The sequence below is a fragment of the Bactrocera dorsalis genome, chromosome 5, assembly GCF_023373825.1.
Source record: "Bactrocera dorsalis isolate Fly_Bdor chromosome 5, ASM2337382v1, whole genome shotgun sequence".
NCBI lineage: Eukaryota > Metazoa > Arthropoda > Insecta > Diptera > Tephritidae > Bactrocera > Bactrocera dorsalis.
The window spans coordinates 8341130-8361068 of record NC_064307.1 but is presented as its reverse complement, the minus strand read 5'-3'; the positions used below and the strand labels follow the sequence as shown (position 1 = coordinate 8361068).

Below are 19939 nucleotides of genomic sequence, written 5' to 3'. Positions count from 1 at the left end.
AAGAGAATTTGTCTCAAATTTTGTATTTCTAACCAAATTTCGTGTGTGGAATCATTTATAGAAAAGCTTTAAAATAATTCAGTCTTATCGAAAATACAAGCCTAGGATTGTTACAAAACCTTCAAGGGCGGTCGAGAGATCGTTGCAGACATGCATCCTTCTAGACGACCTTCGACAGATCAAAATATTTAAAGTTAAAGGATATGGTGATTGAAACTAGTCAGGAAAGTGTTGGAGAGATGAAAGGAGCGCTCGACATATCTTGCGAGTTCGTTCGAATGATTTTGGTGGATATTTTGGATATGAAACGAGTTCTTGCACGACTCGCCCCGATAAGCTGATTTTTTTTTTCAAAAGGAGTCTCGTAAACAGGTCCCCATGAACACCATCACCACTGTGTTCACCAGATTTTTGTGGGGCTGATTTCTTCATTTGAGCTGCTCGAATTTTTTTTTGTGTCGTTTTTGCCGGTCTATCGTGTCTGGTTATTCCAATCCCACGAGTTGTTCATAAAGTTCATAGGACAACTGTTTGCGATTTATGCCATTGAAGCTGCCATTTGAATAAAGCTTACTATTTATCAGCAGATTATACAATATTTATGACTACTTGAAAATTCCGTCCATGGTCAGCAGTTCAAAAAGGTGGTGGCATTTAAAATGCACAAGTCTGATATATAAACAATTACAACTTTGACCCGATGCAAGTTTTACTTACTGCTCTTTCCATGAACCCACAACTAAAACTTATTTTTCGCAAAACTTTATGTGAACAGTTTCATGTGTTCGGTCACTGGAGGCGGTGAATGCTTGGCGCCAACGAATTATTTATCACTGATTATCGATCTTTGCTTTAATAACACTATCATTAGTTGGAGGTTTTCGTTGTTTTTGTTTTGCTGCACTTATTACAAGACACTGCTAAAATGCACAATAGAAATTGAAATTTTGAACTAACCACTGGACAATCGACAGCTAACGGTAAGCGCCTGTTGAACGCAGTTAACATATAAGCGATGTGTTTACCGTTGGTTGTCAGCGTATAAATATATAAAAATATTTACAAAATTAGATAGAGCACTCGCGCCAGGATGTCGGGAATGTCGAATGTCGCGTGAGAGGTAAATCAAAACACCGCTTATTCAAAAGCACGCACTGAGAGTACACGAGTATAAAGTACCGACAACTGGACACCGGTAGCTTGTGGCAGGCAATTAGGCACTTCACCAATATATGCACAGAATGTGGAAAAATTCAATACTCGCGGTATGGCAAACGACACGAAAACACGTCCGTCCGGCAATGCACGACTCAAACAATAGACAACAAGTCGCAGCGAGCCGATCGATCGAACCGCTGTAATAAACGAATGCCTGGGTTGTGAACTTGTTGCGGGTGCTTTCTCGCCTTTTCACTTATTTATGGGCTCGGCTGATGGTTGTGGCAGCGCTGCTGCTAAGCAAACGCTGGGAGCAGCGCCGCGAAAAGCGCCCTCTTTTAGGAGTAGGCAGCGCGGCGGCATTGGCGCTGACAGTGGCCTTATCGTCACACCTGATGGAGACAAATATTAGATGCGCTCTACCTACGTCACGTTAACCCATCAACGACGAAGTTCGAGTAGTTAGAAACGAATGTGCGTGCTTTGAAATGAGCGTTTTTGACGACAGGTCCATTAGCGCTTGTCAAAAGCTTCGGCCTTGAAAGAAGTTTTCACGAACAAGTGACAGTCTTTGAATGCAAAATATTTGAATCTATTTTAAGGAGAGTAAATGTGGCTGCAACATAGCGTCGTGTCGGTCAGCTGAATTCGAGATTATTTACAAATGAACTGTAAATACCAGCAGCAGACTTTTCAAAGAAAAAACAGTTTTAACCAACTCTTATTTCTATTTGACAAAAATGCATTTGATAACTTATCAATTGGGAGTTTAAGGGTTAATAACATTAATGGGCTTCGTAAATATGTTACAAAAATGAAGAATATCTCTTTTTGCTCCGCTCAGTTACGTGTATTTGTAATAAAGAACTAATCACAATTAAAACCATGACGGAAAGTTTGAAACGTTAACGACGGCAGCGATCGTTCAACGACCTGTTTGCCGATAAGACACACTACATTTGATGGACTGTTCCTATGAAACAATCAGAGAAAGAGGTGAGGATTCAATGCCCAAAGCCAAGAAGAATACAGAGGCTAATACCAACTGGGCAGGAACGTGGGCAGGTTCCCAAAATATGACGTAGGCATGGTTTTATCGAATGGCTGATTATTTTTAACCAATTGAAACAGTCTAAAATGTTCATTATCATACGTCATGTGAATTCAAGTACCACTTGACATATCGATAGGTGCGTGCGTGTGCCATTCTACCGGCTTATCAGTGAACGAGAAGTTCCTCTAATTATTCAATTTCGCAAACTCTTAACATTTGTGATGTGAAATGTTACGTTCAAAACAATATAAACAGTCACGCAGGCAGGTAAGCAGAAATGTCTATATTTAATAACTCTTAAGTAGCCATGTCCAGTTATAATTAATGGGGGTCTTCATTTAGATACACAAGCCGTTTTTAATTAATAAAGTTTAAACATGTTTACCGAGGGAAAAGTTTGATATTCGTTAGCATACTGTTTGTTTACCTCTATCTCCCTAATTTCGCAGATATTTGCTGAGGTCTTAAGGCAGTGGTAAGTCATGTCATTAAGTCACATGCAGCTGCTTTTGCCTAATTCTTCAACAATTATTTGTACAAAATATTGAGTTTGTTTATTCCTGCTTTTAATTTGCTAAACTTCGAAGCGTAATTGTGTGCGTATGTATATTGGTTGGAAGCGCTTGAAGTCACGCGTGTCCACCGAAAGACGTCAGCAGCGGTGTCGCTGTTGCATCGATAATCGCATTAATTAGCACAGAAGACTGAGCATCGCGAAACTTCGCCTGTTTTACCACCACAATTTGGAACTACTTGCCTGACATGTGTTCTTACTTACTTAGTTGTAAATTAGAGCGCCATCTTTAATGGCGAAATGTTCCAAGACTGGTATCAAACATTCAGAAAGACGAGCTCAATAAGTAAGCAAGGTCTAAGTTCGGACCCGAACATTTTATACTCTTGCTACTTGCAAAGTTAAAAGCCGTCGAAATATCTTAAGTTAGAAATAACATATATTATTGGAAATATAAAGCGTCCAACTTCATGTTTCGAGGAAATCGTGTAAGGATTACAATAAAATCGAACATTATACTAAATTGTCCTCAATAGATTTGATCTATTTTTGACAATACTATTAACATATCGCATACTAAAAAATGCGCCCTGCGGTTTCATTAAAGTGCTTCACATACTATCCCCAATCTATATCTAGTAAAGTCGGCCGGATGGTCGAAAATTCCGTAATAAGTTATGACTGAATAAAGTTTTTACCAGATTTGATCTAAAACTGAAATGAAACACGCTGGCCAATATATGCGGTATAAAGTTACCGTGAAGTTCGAAAACCTTTATATGAGGTATTTGGGGACCGGATTCAAGACAGTTTTGACGTTCAGACATTTCTATTATCTGAAAAGAATTCTATCTTAATTTCAATTATGTACATATCTCATTAATTGACGAATTTTTTCGGTAAAAAGTCAACTTTAGGCACTGGAGTCGTCATACATGATATCTAGGGGTTTGAACAGTTTCGTTTGGATTTTGAAAAGTTTTGTTTAGAAAATGGCACACTTTAAAGGCAATATTCATGCAAAGTTTGATCCCGTTATATTAGCTGATGCCCTACTTATATACAGGAATGTGAGAAAATTAAGCGGATTTTCAAAATATGTTATATGGGCAGTAGGGCACAATAGAATACGGTCGCGGTGAAGCCCTCATTTATTTATCTATTAGGAAAGCAGAAGTAGTTGTAATCCGATTTCACCCATTTTTGCACCGTAGTACAGAAATGTTATAAAAATATTAAGTACCGAATTTAGTTGATATCGGTCGAGTAGATCTCGAGTTATGTATTTTCACCTAAATGCGGGTGGTGCCACACACATCGTCCACATTTGCCACCAGCTCCCATAAGGCCTTCTAGTACCATTTCGAGTGTAGAATTTAATGTCTTTAAGGTTATTAATTCTTGCACTTTTAGTAGTTTTTTAGAAAACCGTTTTACGGGGTGTGTGGGGGTTATCATTCTATTTCGCTTATTTTCACATTATCAAAAAAAGGTTAAAGAAATTTGGGTAATATAGCTTCATACGTTTGGAAGAAATATTGAATTAAACTTAGTAGGGGTGTGGCTACCCTTACTTCTCAAAGATTTTCAAAACGTTTTCGATGAATGGTGTTTGTGGGCAATCCGATTTTCGTTAATATACTATATACGGTTTTATTCGATATCAGGTCAAGACACATAAGAGTTCTTTCCTGCGGACATATGGAACTTCGAAGAGAGGTGAGAAAGTTAGCGAATGTTTGCGGATTTTTAGTTGGAGGCATTCAGTGGTCAAAATAGATCACAACTGCTAAAAAACTTCACGAAAGATAAAGATTAACTTTTTAGCAGTTTCGGGGGAAATAATATTTATATGAATATAATAATAAATTTTATGGCGCTCTAATTTTTGATTTGGCATTATTTTGATTGCGGATTTTATTTCATAGCTCAGCAGACAACAATTAAAGGTGCGAATCATTTTGTTTTTCTGGAAGTGTGTCATAAACGTCAACGCCCACACAATAAATGGAGATAATTGACAGAATGGCAGAAGACTGCCGTTGACTGTGACCACGTGACCCACGTTTAGCGCATGTAGATATAACGGGTGATCCAAGTAGATGTACTTATATCAAAAGCCTTTTTTTTGACAGGTCACGCGTGAGTCGTGACAAGCTGTCATGTTATTCTTGTTCGGCATTGTTTGGCATTTCATCATGGAAAGACTTATGCCTGAACAACATTGCATGAACTGAAATCGTTCGATCTTCCCAAGCAACATCGCTTCGCTCTATGGACTTTAGAAGAGTTCCAAGAAGATTCGGCGTTTACGAGCCAAATTTCTCTCAGCGATGAGGCACATTGCTGTTTTTCAATATTATTAGGAGATCCGACAAAGCTTTAACCCTTTACTAATGTGGTTGCTAAAGTTCGAACCTCTTCATACCAGCCTTCAGATTAAAGCCTTAACCATTCAACTGAGCTAAAAAAAAAATTAAAAAAGATTTACACTTGGCACGTTGAGCCACGAAAGGAATTTAGTTTAAGTTCAGTGGGTGACACTACAGTGGCGTCGTGGCTCCAGTTGAAGCAGCATGTCGCCATTCGCTACGAAACGTCTTCGAACGGTCCGTTAGATAAAGTAAACTGCACACATATCTTTAAATCGCTCTCAATCAGCAATTAGAAGAATAAAACGCAAGAATTTCCAAATTAGTAGCTAAGAAGTGTGTCAGTTATTTATAACCGGATTGGGTGCATTATCAGTTCAACTGCAGAAAACACAGAGTCGTACATGATGTTTTTGTTGTGCATGCATTGCGACACTCGGCTGCAATTAATGCGGCGAGACAGCGTGGACAGCAGGCTGGCAGTCAGTAGGCAGCCTTTCTTTGCTCGGCGTGCGGTGTGGTGTTTTCAAGTTCAATGGCGATGTTTTGACATTTTTGAGAACACGTTTAAGTACCGGATACATGTAATTTTGTGATTATATGGCATGCCTGTAAGTCCAGATAATATATTCTGGAGCGCACTCTACTAAATCACATTGATGAGAGCTGAGTACGAGCAAAAACCAGTTCCTGCTGAGCTAATTGAATAATTTTAATGGAACAGAGTCTTCTACAAGCAACGTTAAATATTCTACGCCCCGCTTCGTAGCGCAGCTGACATACATATGTATATATAATTTCATATGTGTGTGTGTATAAGAAATGCTGTGGCGAAAAACACTTGCTTCGTTGGCCAAGTCCGTGTAGAAAATAATAATTATAATTTTCTAAATTTGTATAGACTGTTAAATAATTAGAATATAGCATTTTTATGGGCTTCGCTGAGCAGAATAGTATTTCATACTTTGTCAAACGCAGCTCTTGCATGTGCATTGAAATAAAATACGAAAAACACAAACAATTCCCACACACACAGTTTTATGGCAAGCCAGTGCAAGCACCGAAAATTTAATTCCTGCATTTTTGTGTGGAACCCCAGACAGAAAAGCAATTAAATTCACGCAAAACAAAATTTAGCTGTCATCATTCCGAATGCTGAGTATTGAACTCTTACATTAGGGTGGTCCTCATAAAGAACGGCATTGGGTTCGGTTCTTCACAGGGGTGTCCAGAAATTTAAATTTTTTGTAAATCGGTTTCCACTGTGTGCGAAAGAGAAAACAACTGCGATACTGGAACATATTTGTTATGTCACGTACATTGCGCAGCAGACGAACGAAATCGTGTTTCAAGGTTATACAAATAGTTACTACAGTTAAATACTTAGTAGAGTGATTGTTTTTTGGTAAGAAGTAGTTACTTGATTACAAAATAAATAAGTTAATCTGTAAAATAAATATTGGCATGAACATAAATTTAAAAAACATCTATCTAAATGTAGCCAGTGCTTCTATATCGCACTTTGCAGAGGAGTAATTCAATGAGCAAACATTGACGGTGGTCTCGTCATGGTAAAACCGGCGAACGCTTATCAAATATCCACAAAAGCATGTGTCAATAATGCAATGCAATAAAATTATACCAGCAGATAACGGTAATTAATGTCAACAAAATAATGGAGTAGACTTGAAAAAATGTAGAAAGATAAGTAGTTTAGCGTTAAGAAATTGAAATTTTGGTACAAGCGTACTATTTTAGTGGACCAGTGTCGCACCGTGTTCTAGGTAAGACAATATTTTTTTCGAAAAGTTGAAGGTCACCTATGTTTTGTTTAAAGCAAATTGTAATAATAATGTAATAAATAATAACTTGTCTTGTATAAATGTATCGAGCAACTGTTAATATCTATTTTTTCGATAAATGCCAAATACTCATCATTTTCTTAATCAACAATTATAAATCAATTACTAGCAAAGTATTTATTGCTTGCGAATGATGAATGGTAATTTGTTTTTATTACAATTATTTATAAATATATATACATACATACATATTTGTTGCCGAAAACATAAAAAAGTTAATGAAGTTTTAATTTGGCTCTAATAGTTAGAAGCCACTTGCTCAAGATGTGAGGTAGCTGTTTCCGCCTAGGGGGCTGCATGGGTTTCGCGCCATCAAAAACATATTTAACTTGTCTAATTTAATTCTATAACATCTCTAAAATATTTTCCTGAATTCTTAAGTTCACCCTAGCAATAGTTTTAGAGATACAGCCTTGAAAGTTTGCGCGCTCGAAACCAGCTATATTCCATAGTCATTTAAGGGATTATTCATGGGTTTAAGGGTTTCAAAAATCGAGTATTTTTGTTGACTTATTAAATTCTAAATATCTCTACAATATTGTCCTTAATTTTCAAGATGATCATTTCAATAATTTCTGAGATACAACCTTGAGAACTTGTGCATTTGTGTCCCATTTTTATTGTCACTGAAATCTTTAAACGCGTGTTTTTCAGTATACTGTGTCTTTGAAGTCGGTTGGCAAGATTTCTCGAGAACAACTCAAACGATCTCCATGAAATTTTACACAGGTCTTTGAGATACAATTTTTAAAGACTTGGTGGAGGAATTTTTTTAAATTAAAATTTCGGGAAATTTTCATTATTTTGTAAAAATGTCTGCCAAAAATCCAATTTTCATATTTTCCTTCTCCTCTGTTTTTTACTCGAGGAAACCAATGTAATCACTTAGAACTTTAAAACTCGGTTGTCAAGATTAATAGCGAAGAACTCAACTAATATTAATGAAACTTTACAGAGGTCTTCTAATCTAATTTACAAGGTCTTGAACGAAGTATTTCTTCGTTGAATAATTTCTATTTAATAAAAGAAACCCGTCGAGAAATTTTCACCAAAATTAGCATTTTTTTGTAAAAATATAATTTTATTTTTTTTGTTTTTCGTTCGACCAATAGCTAGTTTAAGGTTACATATTGGGTTGCCGAAAAAGTCTTTTCGTATTTCTAATCAAAATGGTATGACGCAATGTGATTGGTAGCACTGGAGGTATACGACTGGTAAAACAATATGTTGACAAAATACGAAAATACTTTTTCGACTAACCGATATTTTTTACTTTTACTTTATTTTTACTTGATCATATATGAAGTTCTGCTCTTAACGCGGAAACACCTTTCTTCCGAAGTACTGCCGGAAAAGAAGTCTCAATGGACGAGTTTTGATTATTTTACTTTGAAAATTTCTAAAAAATTTTGCAAAATATATTTTTTGGAATAAAAATATGAAAAAAATATTACTGAAAATAGGTCGGTTTTTGCTCAGCGAAACCCATGCAATCGCTTAACCCTTGAAAACACTGACTAAAACTCTACTCTCCGATCTAAAAACTGAAAGCAAAGACTACACAATTGCGTAACATATTACATCATTGCAATATAGCAATAATAACAATCTGGCAACCTGGCAAGCAGCAGGCCTTTATCTGCGATAATGTGAAAAATCTTAAGAGCGATAGCTGGATGCAATCATTTGGCGCGAAACTCAACAAGTTGCACAACAACAACAACAACAACACACTCTTGTATGCGATACAGACAATTGCAACAACTCTGAAAAATTACATAATTAAATTGTTGACCTAGAAGCAGAATAAGACACTTCCAATTACTCACTTTCAATATCACAAAGGTGTACTGGGCACTCACACATCCACAAAAATACTTTCCAATTTTCATAATCGCGCATTAACACTCACACACATACACATCAAGGTAATTCTGCTGAAAATACAAATTTATATGCAAAAACGGGTAAAGACACACAGCTTCTGCAATCAACAGATTCAAAAGCGGCTTTTCGTTAAAAAACATAAAAAAACAAGCAAGCACTGATCACATGATAATCGCTCAAATGAAATGCCACATTCATCTGTTCCGTTTTGTAACAACCGTTAAAAGTCATTAAATGCCGTCACTGGTTCTCCTTTTCTCAAAAACCACTTTGCTAAACAAGTGGACTTTCGTGCCTACATACTAATGTTTTGATCTGATTTTAATATGGTGCGTACGACACACACATACACAAACACGTCTGCTGTACCCGCCGTAGCAGGCACTTCCGCCGCACGTGATGCGGTCACCTCGTGCGCTCATTTGGCGACTGGGAGCGCTTTGTTTGATTTTACGCAATCCAGTTATGTCACCTCTTGACAGCCACATTCATAAATCCATATTCATCGGTACATTTATATATGTACATATATGTAGGTATTTAGTAATCCACGTGATTTGAGGGAACCGAATTTGGCATATGACTGAAGAATCACAAATCTTTTAAGAATTACGCAAATTCTTTAGAGCAGACCTGCCACTTAATTATTGTTAATACGCTTATATAACACTTTCAGCTGAGAATCTGAATCATACATATGTGTACATATGTTATACTATGCATAGTAACGGGTGATCCAAGTAGAGGTACTCTTTTTAATAACCTTTTTTGGACAGATCACTAGTTAGTCGTGTCAAGCTGTCATGTTATTTTTGTTCAGTATTATTTGGTAGTTCATCGTGGAAAGACCTGAAACAACATTTACAAATCGTTCAACTTTATCGTCCTACTGAGCGTACTATTTGCAACACCATTACCCATCGTCAGACCGAGCATTCATTATTGGATAATATTCGACCGAATAGATCACGTCCAGTACGCAGTGAAGAAAATAAATAGAGAGTGTACACGAAGTCCGTGGAGAATCGATTTGATGTCGTTCGCATTTTACGTCGAGATCTTAAATACATAAAATACAGTTTCTGCAAGAAGTGAAGCCGATCGACCTTCCCAAGCGTCATCGCTTCGCTTTATGCACTCTTGAAAAGTTCCACTACGATCCGACGAGTTCAGAGGCCATTTCAAACTCAATGGGCATATAAACAAGTAAAATTGCCGTATTTGCAACGAATAAGAGGGACTGAAGAGATTCAAGAGATTTCATCCCGAAAAAACTAACGGTTTGGTGTGTTTCATATATCTACAAAAATGATGCCGGTGAGAACGTAATGACCAGAATTATCTCGCCATGATAAACAACTATTTGATACTTGAAACTGAAGCTTCGTGATCTCGGCAATAAATCATATCATACCGTTAGACTTTTTCCTGTGGGGATATGTGAAGTCTAAAGTATATGTAGACAGTCCCCCTTCCACTCAGGCCTTGGAGCAAAACATCACAGGTGTCATTCGCTTATTATCAGTCGGAATGCATGAACGAGTCATCGATAATTGGACTCAATGGATCTTTGATCTCAGACGTACCGGTGACCAACATTTGAGGGATATAATAATGATAATAAACGTTCCTCATTAAATTTAAAGTTTCTGTGTTTTTGCTTTAAAAAAGTAGGGTATCTCGAAATGGATCACTCTTTCCAAATCGATTTAGAGCTTCGTAGCAATGTTTGATGAGCAGTAGATCTCCCATTGACATGTGAACCCAACCGCAGTGCAATTGAAAGACGAAACTACTTTAAATGTGAGCATTTAGTGTGGTTCGATTGATACCCATATCATACATATCAAATTCGTGCTCGCAGAACTGCATTTCAGCGGTGAAGCTGACAGCAAACTATTTTTAGAAAATAAAATAAATAAATATTTATAATTTTCAATGCGGTAACAATTTGAAAGTACTATTGACAATTTCTAAGAATGTCTACTTTATCCATTTTGTGGAAACGAAAGCTCAAGTAACTATGTATGTGTGGAAGCTAAAATATTAATGTATGTGCGTATGATTTGCCATGTGCCAAGAAATATTCGAACAGACACTTCATTATTTAATACACCTTCGCAGTAGGTGGCCAGGACGTTGCACACAAGCGTCCAGCTTGATTTTATGTTAATGTTTCTTCTTGTATCTCTTTCACGAATTTAAGAAACTTTTGCTTTAGATGAATATAATAAATTTGCATTTATTTCACAGAAATATCTTTAAAATCCTTTTATAACTTTTTCAAATTGTTTGTGGCTTTTTAGACGTAAATATATACAGTCCGTGCCAGAAGTTCAGCACAATAAACTAAAACCCATTATTATTCGAGTTGGCAATATTCGATTGGCATAAATTATTAATGTTCTTTGGATACGAGTAGTTCGACAAGAGTTGTTTTCTATTTTCGTTTTAGAAAGGTAAATAGTCTGCACCGCTCATACTGGGTAGACCAAATTGAGTTCAGTTGTTTTCCTAGAATTGGTATGAAAATTATTTAAATTTAGCGTCGCTCGTTGCCATGTCTCAACCCAAGCAAGCTTAATTTCAAACCCAGAACCAAAGTGTCTTTCATATGAAACACAAAACTGCTTCTTTTGCTAAAATCGAATTTCTTTTGGTGCTATTTTTTGTCGTGGTTTGTAAATTAATTTTCAGATGTTTTTAGACTTGTTGAATAATAGTAAATTTGCTATTTATATCTTTAACAAGAGAACAACAACTACTAACAAACAAGCAAGTAGTTTGCCGCTGTTCAAGTTTCACGATTTATCACAATTTTACTCATTCATTTATCAGCTTTAAATTATTGATTTGTTAGACGTAGTTGTCATCAATTAATTTCAATTATTTCTTTTTTTCTGTTGTTTTTTTTTTGCCAGCCTTACACTAAGTGTTAGACGACATAAATGGCCTGTTGGAAAATTCCAACGCCGTATTAGTTCAGTTGCCTCTAGACCTATACTAGACTTCACTAGACTTCCACGAGACCTCTCGACTAGATCAATTCACTTGGCGGTGCGCAACGAAAATTAAACTTATTTTTATTTCGTTGTGTTGCAAAGAATTATCTGCATAATACTCTTACAGCACCTAGCGTCTCTTACAGCACACAGCGTCTTGTTCTTCAGCGCAATGTGGCCGACTTTCCTACAGGGTGCGTATGAAAACACTCACTGAATTGAATTCAGTAGACGCAAACATGTCTACGCGGCTGTGTGTACACCAGACACCGAGTACAACTGCTCGGGCATCGGCGTTGTCACTTTATCGCTGTCGTCGGATTTTGCGTGTGCGTTTCAATTGAAATTGAAATTAACTTCAATAATGGAACTGTGGAAAGCATAAGTAAAATTACACACACACATTGTGTAAATATAGTATGTACACATTCATATGTTATGTTGATATACAAACATACATATGTAGGTGTGGGTATGTGGGTAAAATTTCCTATTCTTTTCAAATATTGACAGTTCAAAACTAACTCATTTGCGGTCAAATTGTATTTTGAGTATTTGTATATGATATTTTTATTTAACGGTATTTTGATTTGCTGTTGTTTTTTTATGTCATGTGTGCACGCCCGCAAGGTCACGTTTTGTATATAACTGATATGCTATTTTTATCTGCAAAAAAAGCGTTTCGTTTCGTTTTTCGTTCAGTGTTTTGTTGTGACAAAAAATGCTGGCTTTCTGCTGAAAGCACTTACAGTCGCCAGTCGTAAAATTCATTAGCGAGTAAACACTTCGGTGTATTTCCAAATGAATTGTGCAACTATTACTAATTTCATTGTAAATGATTTATGATCCGCTCCAAACACTACGGGCTATTCAAATAGCCACGAGTGCGCGTATACTATGGACATACAAAAATACAATATATGAGTATGCACATATGTAAGTATGTATGCAAACGCCCTCACATTTCACCAAGATGTTTGACCATCCGTTTCTTGTGGTCACCGTTTTTCGATCAACTGAGATTGAAACCTAACTTTTGTACGAAAATAAGATTTATTCACAATTTTCAAGTGCGTTATAATTATTTTTATTAGTGCACATCCTATTACTCATAAATCATTTAGTAATTCCCAATAAAAATTTTACCAACTGTCGTGAATTCAAAGGAATTACATATTTGCTCTGAATCTTACGATAAGGCAAAGTGATTGCGTAAATTAATGACTCAAGCGCAAATGACGTCCTCTTGATAAGCGAATATTGAGAAACAAAAGTGGGTAGATATTTAGTGCGATATCTCTGAAAAATTAAAGTCACTTCTACTAAGATTGTTTGACAAATTCGCTTCAAAACGACTACTTTGCAACTAGTAAAAACCGGAAGCTCAACCAGTCTGCCAGCTCACTAGTTTCTAAACGAGGTATCGATACCTTAACATCTCCCTACGTTTGGCGATTTTCAGATTTCGATCAGAATCTTTAAAAAAAATTAAAGATATTTATTTTAATAAATAAAATTTTCCTCAATACAAAATATAAAAAGTCCGATTTCAGATAGGACCTTCCAGTTTAAAATCGATATACTTACTGAGTAGTTTGAAACATCATTTTAGATTTTTTGCTATTTTTTAGGTGTATATAACGCACCAAGCACAAAGCCACATAATCAAATAATTAATTTCCTGTTAAAGAGCTTCCCTAATGTATGCAAATTGTACGCACTACAGATACAAACCATCAATATCTAGATATGTGTGCTCGCATGCTTTGAGATAAGGGAAAAACTCGCTGTGTGTAGTTCAGCACATTAGCGAAAGTGACTCACGTGCCCCTGGCAAACAATTGTCATTATTGGTGGAAAGTAAAAATAACAAAATCTCTCATCCTCCTGCTCGATACTTTGAATTTCAAACACACAATTTGTACCTATTTGCTGTGTTAGTAAATATTAAGTATTTTAGAACTTAAAAAATAATACTTGTATGCTGTGTGAGTTGTTATTACGTAGATGAGTTGTTTAGAATCTAGAAATTTAAAAATTAAAACATATACGCACATATACATTTGTATATCCTGAACAGGGTATATTAAGTTCAGCACGATGTTAGTGCGTCACACCCAAAAAGCAAAGTCAGAGATCACATTCAGTATATACTCGTAAGTATATGTACATACATATGTATATAAATGGATAGTGGGACGAGCTGAGTTGACTTGGCCATGTCAGTCTATCTGTCCGTCTATCTTTATACAAGTATATGCGAAAAGTCTCTCAGTTTATTAGGTATCGATCTGAAATTTTATACCCGTTCCCGCTAATTTGTTGGAACGGCCGATATAACACATAGCTGCCATACAAACTGAACGATCGCAATAAAGTGCCTGCATGAAAGCTTTTTCATTTGATGATATATCTTCAAGAAAATTACCATGGATTATAGCCATAAGCAAAGGTGTAATATCCGAAGAAATTGTTGGGACCAGATTACTATATCACATAGCTGTCATACAAACTGAACACACGGTATCAAGTGCTAGTAAAGACAACTTTTTTATTTGACGATATATTTTTATCAAGTTTGGCAAGGCACTGGCAGCACTCGAAACAGAAACCTTGTACTGCATAAAGGGCCGGAAATGTCTTGGGAAGCAGGGCAGCAGTGGAAAGTGTTGCCAGAAGTTAGCAACTTCACTTTTACTGGGTGCCAGATCACAAAGGCATCTAGGGGAACGAAATAGTGGTCAAGATTGCAAAGAATGGTGTGAGGTTATCACTCGAAAACAAGATAAACATTCGGAAACACATGCATTGACAGAATATGTCATTGTAGAAATAAAATCAAAACCCAATGGATCGAGCTAACTGTGTGCAAAACTGCGAAAGTCATGTGCAAAACGGTAGATCGGAAATACACAAAATTCCTATTAGCACTCGATAGAACAGACTATATTAAAATGATAGGGATACAAATTGGTCACAGTCTGGTGGCGGCACACACCGGCAGAATGGGGCTGACAGATCGAGAAGACTGCAGGAAATGTTCAGAGCAGGACACCAGGGAAACAGAGGATCATCTCTTGTGCACTTGTCTCGCTACACTATTATATACTATTTAGCTAAATTCATTCATCGGGGCTCCACTGTGGCTGTGTGTTTTATTTTAAATAATTTGCTGTTTTTAGAACTTCGGCTTAATTTTATGCACACGAGTTTTGCGTGTTGGCAGTTAAAAGTGGGATGCACGAAGCGCTGGGTGTTTGAAAAACGCAATGTGACACGGCTGGATGAGCACACAGCCTATGGAAGCAGACTGCTAGCAAAGGCCAGAAGGAGTCAAGAATACATATATGTATGTGTATCGATAAAATTGGAAACCACTTAAAAAAGTAAAGCCCCTAAGCAATGGAAATATTCAAGTGCGTATTTTATGAATTTCTGGTATAAACACACATGCATTATTTATGTAATTAAGTACAAACGAACGTGTCTAGCTAATTGATTTGCTCAACACACATAATTTCAGTTCTATTTCCCCTAGTTTAGGTGTGCAGGTGAGTGTGTGCCGTTCCGTTGTCAGTGATTTTCCTTGGCATATCACTTTTTATATTCTACAACTGAATGTTTAAAACGCGTTTTGGTTGACCATGGGTGTTCCATTGATTTCATTAGCGCATTTCACTTTTACAGAGCTCCTAACTGCGAGCTTTTTATGAGTGGATGTTTGTGTCGGTTTATATGGAAATACATACACACCCGCGCGCATTTGGTTCCAGCGTCAGCGTCATTAATTCAGGCAGACTTGGTTGCAGAAACGAAATACGAGCAGCACAATATAAACGAAATTCACGAGAAGAAATAATAAATAACAGATATCGGAAACAGTAATGAAAATAAAAACAATGCGCCGCAAAATAAAAGCGAAAATAACGAAAAAGTAAACAAAAATAATAAGGTAAGGCGAAAACAAAGTGGTAACCAAGCAACCAGCCCCAAGAAGAGTCAGTCGGGGCGCGGAAAGAGTGGTCAGTGCAAATACTTAGGGTGGTCCGACATGTTTGGAAATGGTTTATTTCGATTTCGAAGATTTTGATTTCTTATATACACATATGTGTTATGTTCTAATAATAAATACTGTTTAGATGATTCAACTTTTATTCAGGCTGTCACTACAGTAAAATCATTATTTCTTAACAAGTTGAGGCCCTCTCTTGTTTTAACGAAACAAAAGTTGCCGTTGCTTGCGAATTTCTTATCGTGGCAGTCAAGCACTCAGTTCGTTCAGCTACGGAGTATGCGCTGTCAAAACCGGCGCTGATATCATAAATAAGAGCATGCAAACAAGCTGGACTCAGTCATTTCAGCTTATGTCGGCATAAAATCACACAGCTCATGCTTTATTTTTCGTACATTTTTGACAACACATGTGCATAATATGTTTTCGACAAGAATTTCTGAGCTACAGAGAGCGCGATATTGGTAACTCTTGTGTCTTGACTTTCGATGTATGTACACGTGTATTTACTTGCACTGCTATTCACCGCTTCGCTTCATTTCACCATTTACAACTACGCTTACATACGATTCACTAGGTCATTCACTTCGCGTCGCACGTTTTGTTCACATTGCTCCACACATGTTGCATGTCGTAGGGCCTGGCCATTTCTCCATGGCAAAACAAAAACAGTAATAAAAGAAAACAAAAGGCAGCAATCTTCACAAAAGGTGTAAACAACAAGTACTACGACACTTAGTCACTGCTTGGGCCAATATCTTGCCCAGTTAGTCATTTAATCACTTCACTCACAGCTCATTTACGTCGCACAACCGCGCTTTTGCCATATCCGATTTCATTAGCATACCGCCCAGGAAAAACAAAAAGAACCATTGACGCTTATCGCCTCACTACGAACACACTGGAACCCATTCACATGTACACAGACACACACTCATGTACGCTTTTGGGTTCGTGGTATTCGTGCAGCGCTTGAAAATTTCGCAAGCAATCAGTTTTTATAAACGCTGTCAAAACTAATGGAGGTTCAAATGTCTTCGCGATTCCGCACTGTTCTTATAAACAAAATAGCTACACAAACATACCTACATATGTACATACATAGGTATACGTAATTGTCGGTATTTAATCGAGGGAATCGCGTTGGCTGGGGAAATTTATCGGCGAGCCCTGTACTCACGTTATAACAACGAATTGTACGCACTTCACGAGTATACGAGTATCGCACTAGTGATATGTGTGAATGTGCGCCTCGGTAGATATGTAGCGTCGCGAAACTTGAACTTGTTGCCGCTTACACGTTTCTCACATCAATGATTTACTGTTGATTTTCGCAGCACGTTTTAACGTATAACAAATACACAAATACGGCCAATACAGAATACAGTACACACAAAGCCCGACACTCACTTTGAGAAGCGGGCAGCAGATTGAATGGCGTACTCATTTATTTGCTCACTTAGTCTCCTCATGCTGAGGCGGCAGTTTGTTTGCGGGATAAACGCTTGTTTCGCTTGGTTAGACGGTTTTCCAAAGTGACACACTCCACAATACGAACACACTTACACACACACACTACCCTAAGGCAACAGAGCTCTCTGGAACATAGTGTTACTTGCTGACCGGTTGCACAAACTGATCTCTTCAGCGTGAGCAGGCACTGTGGCGCTCAGAACTAATGCGACTGCAGCAGCTAGGCGCTTGTTTGTACCTGCGTACTCCACTGTGTGGCATGAATGCACATCGCTTGGTGTCTCTCAACGCCAATTGCCATTTACTTGACATTAGCAAATATGCTTAGCACATGCCTCGGCACAGTGTGCTTTGGCAGATAAAAAGGTCCAAGATATTTGCAGAGCAATGGCTGTGATATTCAAATTATTTGACACAAATATAAGAGAGACAACTGATATCGGCGCTCTTGTCGGGTATTTACCGGTTTATTTTCGGCTTTTGTAATTGTAAATTTGCTGATTTTTATATGTGGAAATTGCCACAAAACGAAAGAATAAGCGAAATCAAATTTTTTGACTAAATGTCGGTTTCTCCAAAAATAAAATCGATTTTTGACCAAAACTTCGGCCTTAAATTTAGAAAAAAAATATCGGTGAGAAAAAATCTTCGTTCAATTTCTAAAATTTATTGGTTGTCGAAAAAGTCTTTTCGTATTTCTAATCCAACTCCACCTTTTTTATATTTACATGTATTAATAAATAAATAAAGAAATATGTACTACTTTGGTCGACGTCTTTTTGGCATTTTTCCTCTAAAGACATTATTCCATCAATATAAGACTTTCATCAGTGTAAATCGAAATTTCGAAATTCCCAAAACGGAAGCGAGCGTACCGTTGTTGTGCTACACGAACTAATACAGCATCATCTTCGTAAACTTCTCAAATTTAATTGGAGGCTTCCATGGCATCCTTTCCTTTTTTATACAAAAATTTCGAAATATATCGAATTTTTTCATTATTTTCAATAATTTTTTGAACAGCTGTAAGTTTTTTTTAACTTCCCCGAATTTAATGTTTTTTAGTGAAAAGAAGCTTAAAATCTCACCTTTCCAACACTATATGGTATGACACAATATGATGAGTAGCACTGGAGATATATAACTTCAATAACATCTATTGACAAAATACGAAAAGGCTTTTTCGACTACCTAATATTTTCATTTTTTAACCTAGAGGGAGTGAATTTAGATCAATCTTGAAAACTTGTAACTTTTTCTTTTTGTCCACACATTGCCACAATTTGCACAGTTTTCTGCATTCAGATATCTAAAACACTGTATTAAACTCGTTTAGTTTTTACTCTCTCGCTCTCACTTAGAAATTCTATTGATTGCGTAGTAAGACTTACCGGCTTACTGACGTTCAGGCTACATGTTTCGCAACTCAAACGAATATTATTGACAACCACCACCAGCTGACTTGCTGACCGACGGACTTGACCTAGCGCATACCTAACTAAATGTGTGTGTTTGAATACTGTGGGTATACCCTCTTATATTTCTTACTTTAGTTCTTATTATAAACGTTCGTGTATAGAAATATATTGTATCCGCATGGCCCTATGCGAGTGCATAAATATACTGGCATTCCTTACTTGAGAGACACCACAGCAATGCTGAAATGAGCAACCGCTTCAGAGCATAAACTGCTTAAATTCACATTGATGTTATTGCCACCACTTAAATTGCGAGAGAACGCTGTCTGTGGTGCAGACAGGTTTTCAAATGGTTACTTTGTTGTTTGTGGTATGGCATGGATATACACAAGTATCTGTGCAGGTATACGTTAATGGACTCGTCTTTGAAAGTAGCGGCTGCCACACATAAATTGTACAGTAAATGCTGCCTATAATCACCCTCGTTAATGGAAATCCGCCTCAAATATCTAACAAACGGTTGGAGCACTGGATATTAACAAGAATATTGTGATTTGACGCTGTCGCAAGAAAAAATTATCTTCGTTCCCTCTCTCGTCGAACCAAACCAGACTCTATGAGTCACCTATTATTCCCGTTCTGCTATATAGTGCAGAGGCATGGACTATGACAACATCTGATTAGTCGGCTTTAGAAGTTTTCGAGAGAAAGTTTCTGCGAAAGATTTATGATTCTTTGCGAGATATACGACGACATAGACATTCTAGTTCAGCGAATCAAGAGACAACGGCTGCGCTGGCTATGTCACATTGTTTATGGACGAAAACACTCCAGCTCTGAAAGTATTCGACGTAGTACCCACCGGGGCAGCAGAAGAAGACCTCCACTCCGTTGGAAAGACCAGGTGAAGAAGGACCTAGCTTCGAATCTCCAATTGGCGCCACCTTGCGAAAAGAACAAACGATTAGCGCGTGTTGTTAAGTCGGCTATAATCGCGTAAGCGGTGTCTACGCCAGTAAAGAAGAAGATATTATTAGTTAGAAATCTTAGAATTTTGATTCGTTAAACTTTGTCGGGAGAAATCAATCAGTGCACTTGCCTATGATACTCTTGAGTTTTACTTTTCAAAGGAATTTGGAACTTCGTGTCGAAAGAGCTTATATCTAGATCAGACTGTACTCACCTTC

At 37.2% G+C, this 19939-nt stretch overlaps 1 protein-coding gene across 12 annotated transcripts in view; it reads right to left on the bottom strand.

Moving 5' to 3' along the window:
• LOC105231312 (band 3 anion transport protein) overlaps positions 1 to 17196 on the bottom strand; it is a 46740-nt gene extending 29544 nt beyond the window's left edge. For 3 of the 12 annotated variants that reach the window (XM_029552434.2, XM_029552430.2, XM_011212547.4), the window contains exon 1: positions 718 to 920. The gene's annotated coding sequence lies outside the window, so the exon portion shown is untranslated. Of the gene's footprint in view, positions 1 to 717; positions 921 to 957; positions 1393 to 16946 lie in introns of those variants that run through there. The other 9 variants (XM_049458535.1, XM_049458536.1, XM_049458537.1 and 6 more) reach the window with 9 other exon arrangements.
• Between the last annotated feature and the right edge of the window lie 2743 nt (positions 17197 to 19939).